The sequence below is a fragment of the Apodemus sylvaticus genome, chromosome 9 (assembly GCF_947179515.1).
Source record: "Apodemus sylvaticus chromosome 9, mApoSyl1.1, whole genome shotgun sequence".
Classification (NCBI taxonomy): Eukaryota; Metazoa; Chordata; class Mammalia; order Rodentia; family Muridae; genus Apodemus; species Apodemus sylvaticus.
The window spans coordinates 40,120,634-40,128,354 of NC_067480.1; positions in this window are offsets into that span (position 1 = coordinate 40,120,634).

Genomic DNA, 7,721 nt, shown 5'->3' on the forward strand with positions numbered 1-7,721 from the left:
CCATTAACTTATTTATTTTTTATTCATTCATTCATTCATTCATTCATTTGCTTTGCATCATGATCACAGCCTCCTCTCTCCTCCCAGTCCCTCTTCACATATCCCTCTCCCCATCTTCCCTTCCCCTCTCCTCTGAGAAGGGGAGGACCCCCCCCATACCAACCTGCACTGGTACATCAAGTTACTGCAAGACTATACAAGGCAGCCCAGCTAGAGGAACAGGATCCACAGGCAGGCAACAGTCAAGAGACAGCCCTTTCTCCAGTTGTTGGGGGACAAAATGAAGACCAAGCTGCATTTCTGCTACATATGTGCAGGGGGCCTGGGTCTAGGGGTTCCACACTGGTCATTTTACACTCTTTAAAGTTAGCTGAACCAATGAGGTACTATACAGTTCCCAGGAAGCATTGATGCCTTTGTCTACTTCCTGGCTCTGGTAATAATAATTAATAATAACAACAACAATAATAATAATAGATTTTACTGAACCCTTCTTGCCTAAAGGCAGCCTTTCTTATATGTCCTTAACTCCCTAGAGCAACAATTTTCACTCCATGGGTATGACCCCTTTGGGGGGCGATTGGCATATCAGATATCCTGAATAGCAGACATTTATATTACAATTCACAACAGTAACAAAATTACTATGATGTTATGAAGTAGCAATGGAAATAATCTTATGGTTGGGAACCACTGTAGCATGAGGAACTGTATTAAGAGTCACAGCATTCGGAATGTTGGGACCACTGGGCTAGCGGTTCCTTCCTTCCTGTATGCAAATCACAGCTCAGAGGACTCGTGGTGGAAGGAGAGCCACCGCTCTGCAGACAGAAATCCGTCACAGACATATGGAAATGTCTGGTGCCACACCGCAGCTGCCCTTCGTCCGCTGCTCTCCCAGTGTGCCTTCATCTTTACATTTACTGAGCACCTGCTGCGCGTTAAGTGCCAGGTTTTTATAGAGATTAGCTCGCTGCTCGAAGAGCACGCATTCCAGATTTGCTCTGGAGGGAGAGCTTAGGGTAAGTGTCTGGCCCAGGTTCAGATCTGTTAAATGCGTAGATGTGCCATACGGTCTCTAAGTATCCTTCCAGATCAAATTTACTAAAATTCTGGGTTGCCATGAGATCCAGTTCCTTCTTCCAGGCTCCTCCTGACCTGATCTTGCCCCCAGAGAGTCAAGCTTGGGCCAAGGGCGAGAATGCAGATGCTTTCGTTCTGCAAGTGAGACCAGGGAACAGCAGGAAAATCAGATGAAGAGAGAGAGGCTTACGCAAGGCTGCTTCATGAACTGCCACCACCATCACCATAGGAAACTGAAGCTCAGTTTTGCTGATGTTCTTTGAGACTCCACATAGAAAGGACCTCCTAACAGTCTCCTGGGGGCATAGAAAGAGGACTGTTTATCCGCAGACCCCTGCATGGGTGTGTTCTCTAATAAGAACTGAGGCAAGCTAACATCATTTATTCATACTGCTGAGGACTGGATGCAGGGCCTGCATATCCCAGGCAGGACCTTGCCCAGTCCCTTTTGCAATATTGACTTGAAATAAAGTTTCACCTCTTAGATGAGGTTGGTCTCGTGCCTCCTTTTCTATCTCAGGTGGACCTTAGACTTGTAACCCTCCTTACTCAACCTCCCAAAGAGTTGAGCTTGGCCTGCGTTACTAAGCCAAGCTCAGGTTAACGTGAGGGGGGGTGGGGGTGCTTGGCTCAAAGCTCTGTAGGCTAACGGCATGGCCCTGGTGTTGGCTCCCCTCTTCGAGGTCATCATAGTGCAATGGCACTGCAGTTGGTTCGACATCACATGAATAGCAGGACATCCAGTCGGGTAGTGGTGGCACACGCCTTTAATCCCAGCACTTGGGAGGCAGAGGCTGGTGGATTTCTGAGTTCAAGGCCAGCCTGGTCTATAGAGTAAGTTCCAGGACAGCCAGGACTACACAGAGAAACCCTGTCTCAAAAAAAAAAAAAAAAGAAAGAAAGAAAGAAAAGAAAAGAAAAAAAAAAAAGAAAAGCCAGTAATTCCAACACTGAACCTCAAGAGAAAAAAACTCAGTCTTGCGAGAACTAGCTCAATCCTCTCTGTGGATAACACGCTCGGTAACCTAAGGGCTTTCCACCTCTTAAAGGGCCCACCATCTTGCAACATAGCCATGCAGACCAAGCCTGTAATGAGTAAGCCATGGCAAACAGACCACATCCAAAGGGCAGCAGCCCTCACCCTACATCGGCCATAGGCTGTCCTGTGGAGTTAATTCCTTCCTTCTTCCCATGGGCACGCACCAGTGCCTGGCATCTCCATGCCGTATCCTTCCACCCTGTGCTTCTGTGACTTTGACTTTTCCTAAATTCCACATCTGAGTGAGTCTTGTTTCACTTGGCGTGATGGCTTCTGGGTTACCCATTTGGTGCAGACGCCAGGCATTCCTCTTTCTTTAAGACTAAATAGTACTTCGTGTGTGTACATATTACCCCCTTGCCCCTTATTATTATATTCTGGGATGGATCCAGGCCATGGGCAAGAGGAAGTCACTGGCTGCCATTCATTTCAATTCCACTCAGGTTTGGGGGATGGGTTACGCCTCTGGCTGCCTTTTCTTCTCCTCACAGTGGGCTTCAGCTCTAGTACAGGCTCCGGTCTTCAATCCTATGAGAAGGATCACCCACAGCCCCCCTGCTTTCTTCCAGAATAGTGAAGAATTAGAAAGAGCCTAACCTGAAACAGGAACTCTGGACGTAGTGTTTAAGGAAAGGTTGGCTGAAGCGGGCAGACACTGAATCCTTCTCTATAGGGGGACAGACGGGGCTTCTACAAGGCAGCAAGGGTCCTCTCCAAACACACACACACTGGCCATTCTTCTGCAGTGGAATATTCTGTCTGACCTTTCTGGCGCCCAGAACTGGCGGCTCTCCCAGCCTCCCACACGAGCATTCTCCTCAGGGCACTACCCCACGTGCCTGCCCCGTGGTGCCCCACAGTTCAGCAGAGCCTCCAGTGACTCGGCACCCCCATTCCTACTCCCTGCGCCTCCTCCAAAGGAGCATAGGCTTCTGTTCCTCACAGCAGTCACCCCACACATCCTCTTCTTGTGTTCCCTTACAAGCCTGCTGTCCTTCTAAAGTCCTTGCTACAAGTGTACCTGTCACTTCCGACAGTCAGAACACCTGCTCTCCCGCACTCCCGGAAGTGACGTGCATCCCACCTGCCAGCATGCCTCCTGACAACTGGTTCTCCCAGCATCTTCACTTCCATGTCTTCCATGTAAACCATATCAGAGCTTCTTTCCTCGGGGTTGTCATCTTTCCCACACATCCTGTCAGAGCATCTTCCTCAGATACAACTCTATTCTTCCCTCTCTGCACAAGAAAATTTATAAAAAGGCAACCTCCACTAAATGAATCTAAAGAGAAGAAAAGGGAAGCTGGAGAGGTGGTTTAACAGGGTGCTTTTTGCTCTTGCAATGGACCTGGATTCTGTTCCAAGAACACACGTGGTAGCTCACAGTCACTTATAACTCTAGTTCCAGAGCATCTGGCACTCTGTGGCATTGTTCTTGCAGTATTCCAAGAAGGATTCACCAAACTTGCCTCCTTCCTTCAACCACACCCAGCCTTTGTGGTCTTCAGTTTTGAAACAAGCTTGGTTTCCTTCATGAGCTCTCAGTCAAATGACACCCTATCAAGTCTGATTTTACCTGGTACTTCCCCAAGAGACACACAAAGTGAACAGGGATGGATGATCACTGAATTCTTCCCACCCATCTCTCCTCAGTCCCTGGCACCCTCCGCTACCCCCAAGAAAGCTCTCTTTTCTTTGGCTGTGGTATAGGCGTGTGTGTGTGTGTGTGTGTGTGTGTGTCCCAAGGATATGACTGTCTCTCTGAGAGTATATGAGAGTATGTGATTGTTTATATGAGCACCAGTGTGAGAGTGCATATGTGGATATAAGATCTTCAGGAATGTGTCTGTGAGAAAACAGTGTGTGTGAGAGAGTGTGTTATGTGTATTGAGGGTGTTACGCATATTGAGGGGTAGAAATACCTAAGTGTGTGTGTAATTGTAAATCTGTATACATAAGTGTATAAAACTGTAAATGTATATGTGTTTTATATATATATATATGGTATGTGTATGAGGGTATGGAAATGCCTAAGTGTGTATGTGAACTTTTTATACATAAGCGTATAAGACTGTAAATATGTGTGTGTGCATGAGTATATAAAAATGAGCATATATGTTTTTACGGAATTCCTGATTCTTGTGGCTTCTCTTGTATTCTTTTCTTTCTGTTGGTTTGTCTTGTCCAGCTTTGATGTGATGGTTTTTGTTTTATCTCATATTTTATTTTGATATTTTTTTCTAGAAGTAAATATGTATATATTATATGCTTAAGAAAAACAAAATATAAAACAAGGGGTCTGGAAAGATGTCACCATGATTATAATCATTGAATGCTCTTCCAGAAGATCTGGGTCCAATTCCTACTACCCACAGCTTACAGCTGTCGTAACTCCAGTTCTCAGGGATCCTATACCTTCACACAGACATCAAGGCAAAACACCAATACACATAAAAAAATCAATAAATTATTTGAAAGTGTAAAACAGATGGATCCACGGGACACTATGCATTTAGTATCACGTGTTTGTATGACACACCATACATTGTATGCGTTTCTCACAGGAGAAGGCTACAGTGAGTGGAAATGAGTGAGAAGGGAGCTCTCAGTAGCCCACATACACACTACTGGATATGTAATGCAGATTCTTTGCTCCGGGCTGAGGCCTGGCTTCTTGAGCACGTACAGAGTTCAGTAGTGAAGCAAATGACAGTGAACTGTTTGAGGAGCCAACAGCTACAACAATAAAGGAAGAACTCATGAGCAAAATGAAATCAAGTATTTTACCAAATTACCGAGTAGAGCCATACACATTCTCTGTGAACATCTGAAATACCTCAGACACCACTCTCTACCATCCCTTTTTACTGTTGGAAGCTGAGCCGGGGGGCAGTCATGCCTGAGGGCATTGGCATGCTTGAGGGTGCCCACCCTTTTCCTCCATTTCCAATCTAGCCTCTCTTTACTGTTTTCATCTCTTTCTGGACAAGCCTTAGCTCCAACATTACATCTCTGGGTCTTCTTTTTCACTTCAAACTATGTATTTAGTATTTCCTTCTGCCCTGCTTGCTCTTTTTCCATTGTATACATGTATAAGAGTAATTGGTGAGAGCCACACAAGAACTACCTTGAAATCTCACCTTGCAAGTAAATGAATCCCATGTTTTCAAATTTAGCCTCAGGCAGAGCCTTAGGACAAAGGCCTAAAGCAGCCACAAAATATTATAGAATGGAATTCAGCTGAGTTGCTACTATTTTCCCCAGTTAGCACTTCTTGAGCTGAACCCCCATAGTCTACAATGTTCTCAACACCATCTTCCAAGTTCTTATTGATATAGACCATTAAAACTTTGTTTACAAGGTTCAATTGCTTTGCTTGTTCAGAGTCCCAAAGTCTTCCACATTCCCCTACAGATGGTGGAGGCTGTAACAGCTGTCACCCACTCAATGATACAAATGTCTAACTTGGTGACTTTTCTCTTGCTGTGTTAAATGACCGTGACCAATGCTTCTTCTCAAGAAAGTGTTGAAGTTGGAGTTTATACTTTCAGGCTTTTAGAGGGTAGGAGTAAAAGATGCTGGAGCAAAGGCGTGGTGGCATGAATGGTTGTGATCTTCCATCTTGACCCACAAGTAAGAAGCAGAGAGAGAGAGAGAGACAGAGAGAGAGAGAGAGAGAGAGACAGAGAGAGAGAGAGAGAGAGAGAGAGAGTGTTCCACCCCCAACTGGGGACCAAGAACTCAAATACACGACTCTCTGGAGGCCATTGTCATTCCGACATTCACACCATCTACTAGATTTGAGTTCGGGCTGTCCTTGGTTCTTTCAAATTCTTGAGTCGCATCATTATTCATTGACTTGTGTTCACACTGATTGTTTAATGTAGGCACAAAGCGCTGTAAATTTCCTTTATAAAACTGCTATTTACAAGTCCCCGAGGTTTTGCTTTGCTGTGCTGTGCTTTCATTTTCATTTAGCTCCATGAAGTTCCTTTCTCTCTGGAACCCAGTTGAGCTGCCACGTGAGGGAAAACGGCCACACAAACTTAATTCAGAATCAATGGCAACTCAATCGCTGGGTGGAACAATTAACATCAAAATTATAAGCCATTCTAATTTAAATCCAAACAGATCTGCCACCTGAAACAGGGACCACTAGGGACCACATCTTGTCCTCCTGCTATCCCTGTCCAAAAGCCATTTTGTTATATTTTTCAATGAATGAAAGAAAGAAAGAAAGAAAGAAAGAAAGAAAGAAAGAAAGAAAGAAAGAAAGAAAGAAAGAAAGAAAGGAAGGAAGGAAGGAAGGAAGGAAGGAAGGAAGGAAGGAAGGAAGGAAGGAAGGAAAGAAAGAAAGAAAGAAAGAAAGAAAGAAAGAAAGAAAGAAAGAAAGAAAGAAAGAAAGAAAGAAAGAAAGAAAGAAAGAAAGAAAGAAAGAAAGAAAGAAAGAAAACCTAGTCACTAGAGTAAAGGTTAGCAGCTGGACTGTCACTTATACCTACTGGAAGAGAGAAAATCAGTTCTCATCAATAGAGTGACACTGGGTATGACAACCACTCCAGGACAGATTACTCAAGTTCAGGAGGTAGTTGATCAACACAGTAATGGACTCCACAGTTTTTTGTAAGCTTTTACTTGGCTACAGTTTTATGGGTTCTCTTTTGTTTTGTTTTTTCTTGTTCGGTTTTATTTTGTTTTCTTGGTTTGGAGGGTTTGTTGTTGTCTTGGGTTTTTGTTTGTTTTTTAAAAAACTAAAAGTTGAGTGGATAGAGAAGGGGAGAGGATCCAGAAGGACTTGAGGAAGAGGAAAAATATGATCAAATTACATTTCAATTTAAAATTTGTTTTAAATGATAAAAACACAAAAAGAAAATGAGCATATATGTTTGGATATGCATGTAGTATGCATGCATATGTAGGAATGAGTGGACCAGACGGTATAAGTATGTGTGTTTTAGAACACACATGAGATGTGTTTATGTGCAGAGGTATATAGCAGTGTATGAAAATGAAATGATGACTCCTGTGGCACGAGTGTGCTTCTGAGCATAGGAGAAGGTGTAAGTGCATAGGTCTGGGTTAGACAAGGCTTTCCTGTACAAATCCCTAAGCATTCCTGTCCCATTGGATCCACTTGAATCAAAGATCTCTCTCTCTCTCTCTCTCTCTCTCTCTCTCTCTCTGTGTGTGTGTGTGTGTGTGTGTGTGTGTGAGTCTGTGTGTGTCTGCGTGTGTTTGTGTGTATCTGTGTGTGTGTTCCAAACACAACCATGCAGGACTGCAAGTCATTGTTCAGCCTGTTTCTACCTGCCTCTCCCATTGCCGCCTTGCAGAAAGCACACAGAGATCGTGAGAACTCAAGCAAGATCACAAGGACCCACGAGTGATGGGCCCCTGTCTTTCAGGGAAGCACAAGTAACATTTGTTCATCTTTAAGTCACCTGTCAGCTGTGCTGGGAGGTGGCATTTTTCCTATACACTAGGATTAAGTAGTGTTTTCAGAGTACTCTAGGTTCCTTAGGAACAGTAAGGAAAGCTTTCCCAAAGCTTCACAGCTGATTAGTATTGGATCCTAGGTTCATTCCAGGAAGTGTAAGAA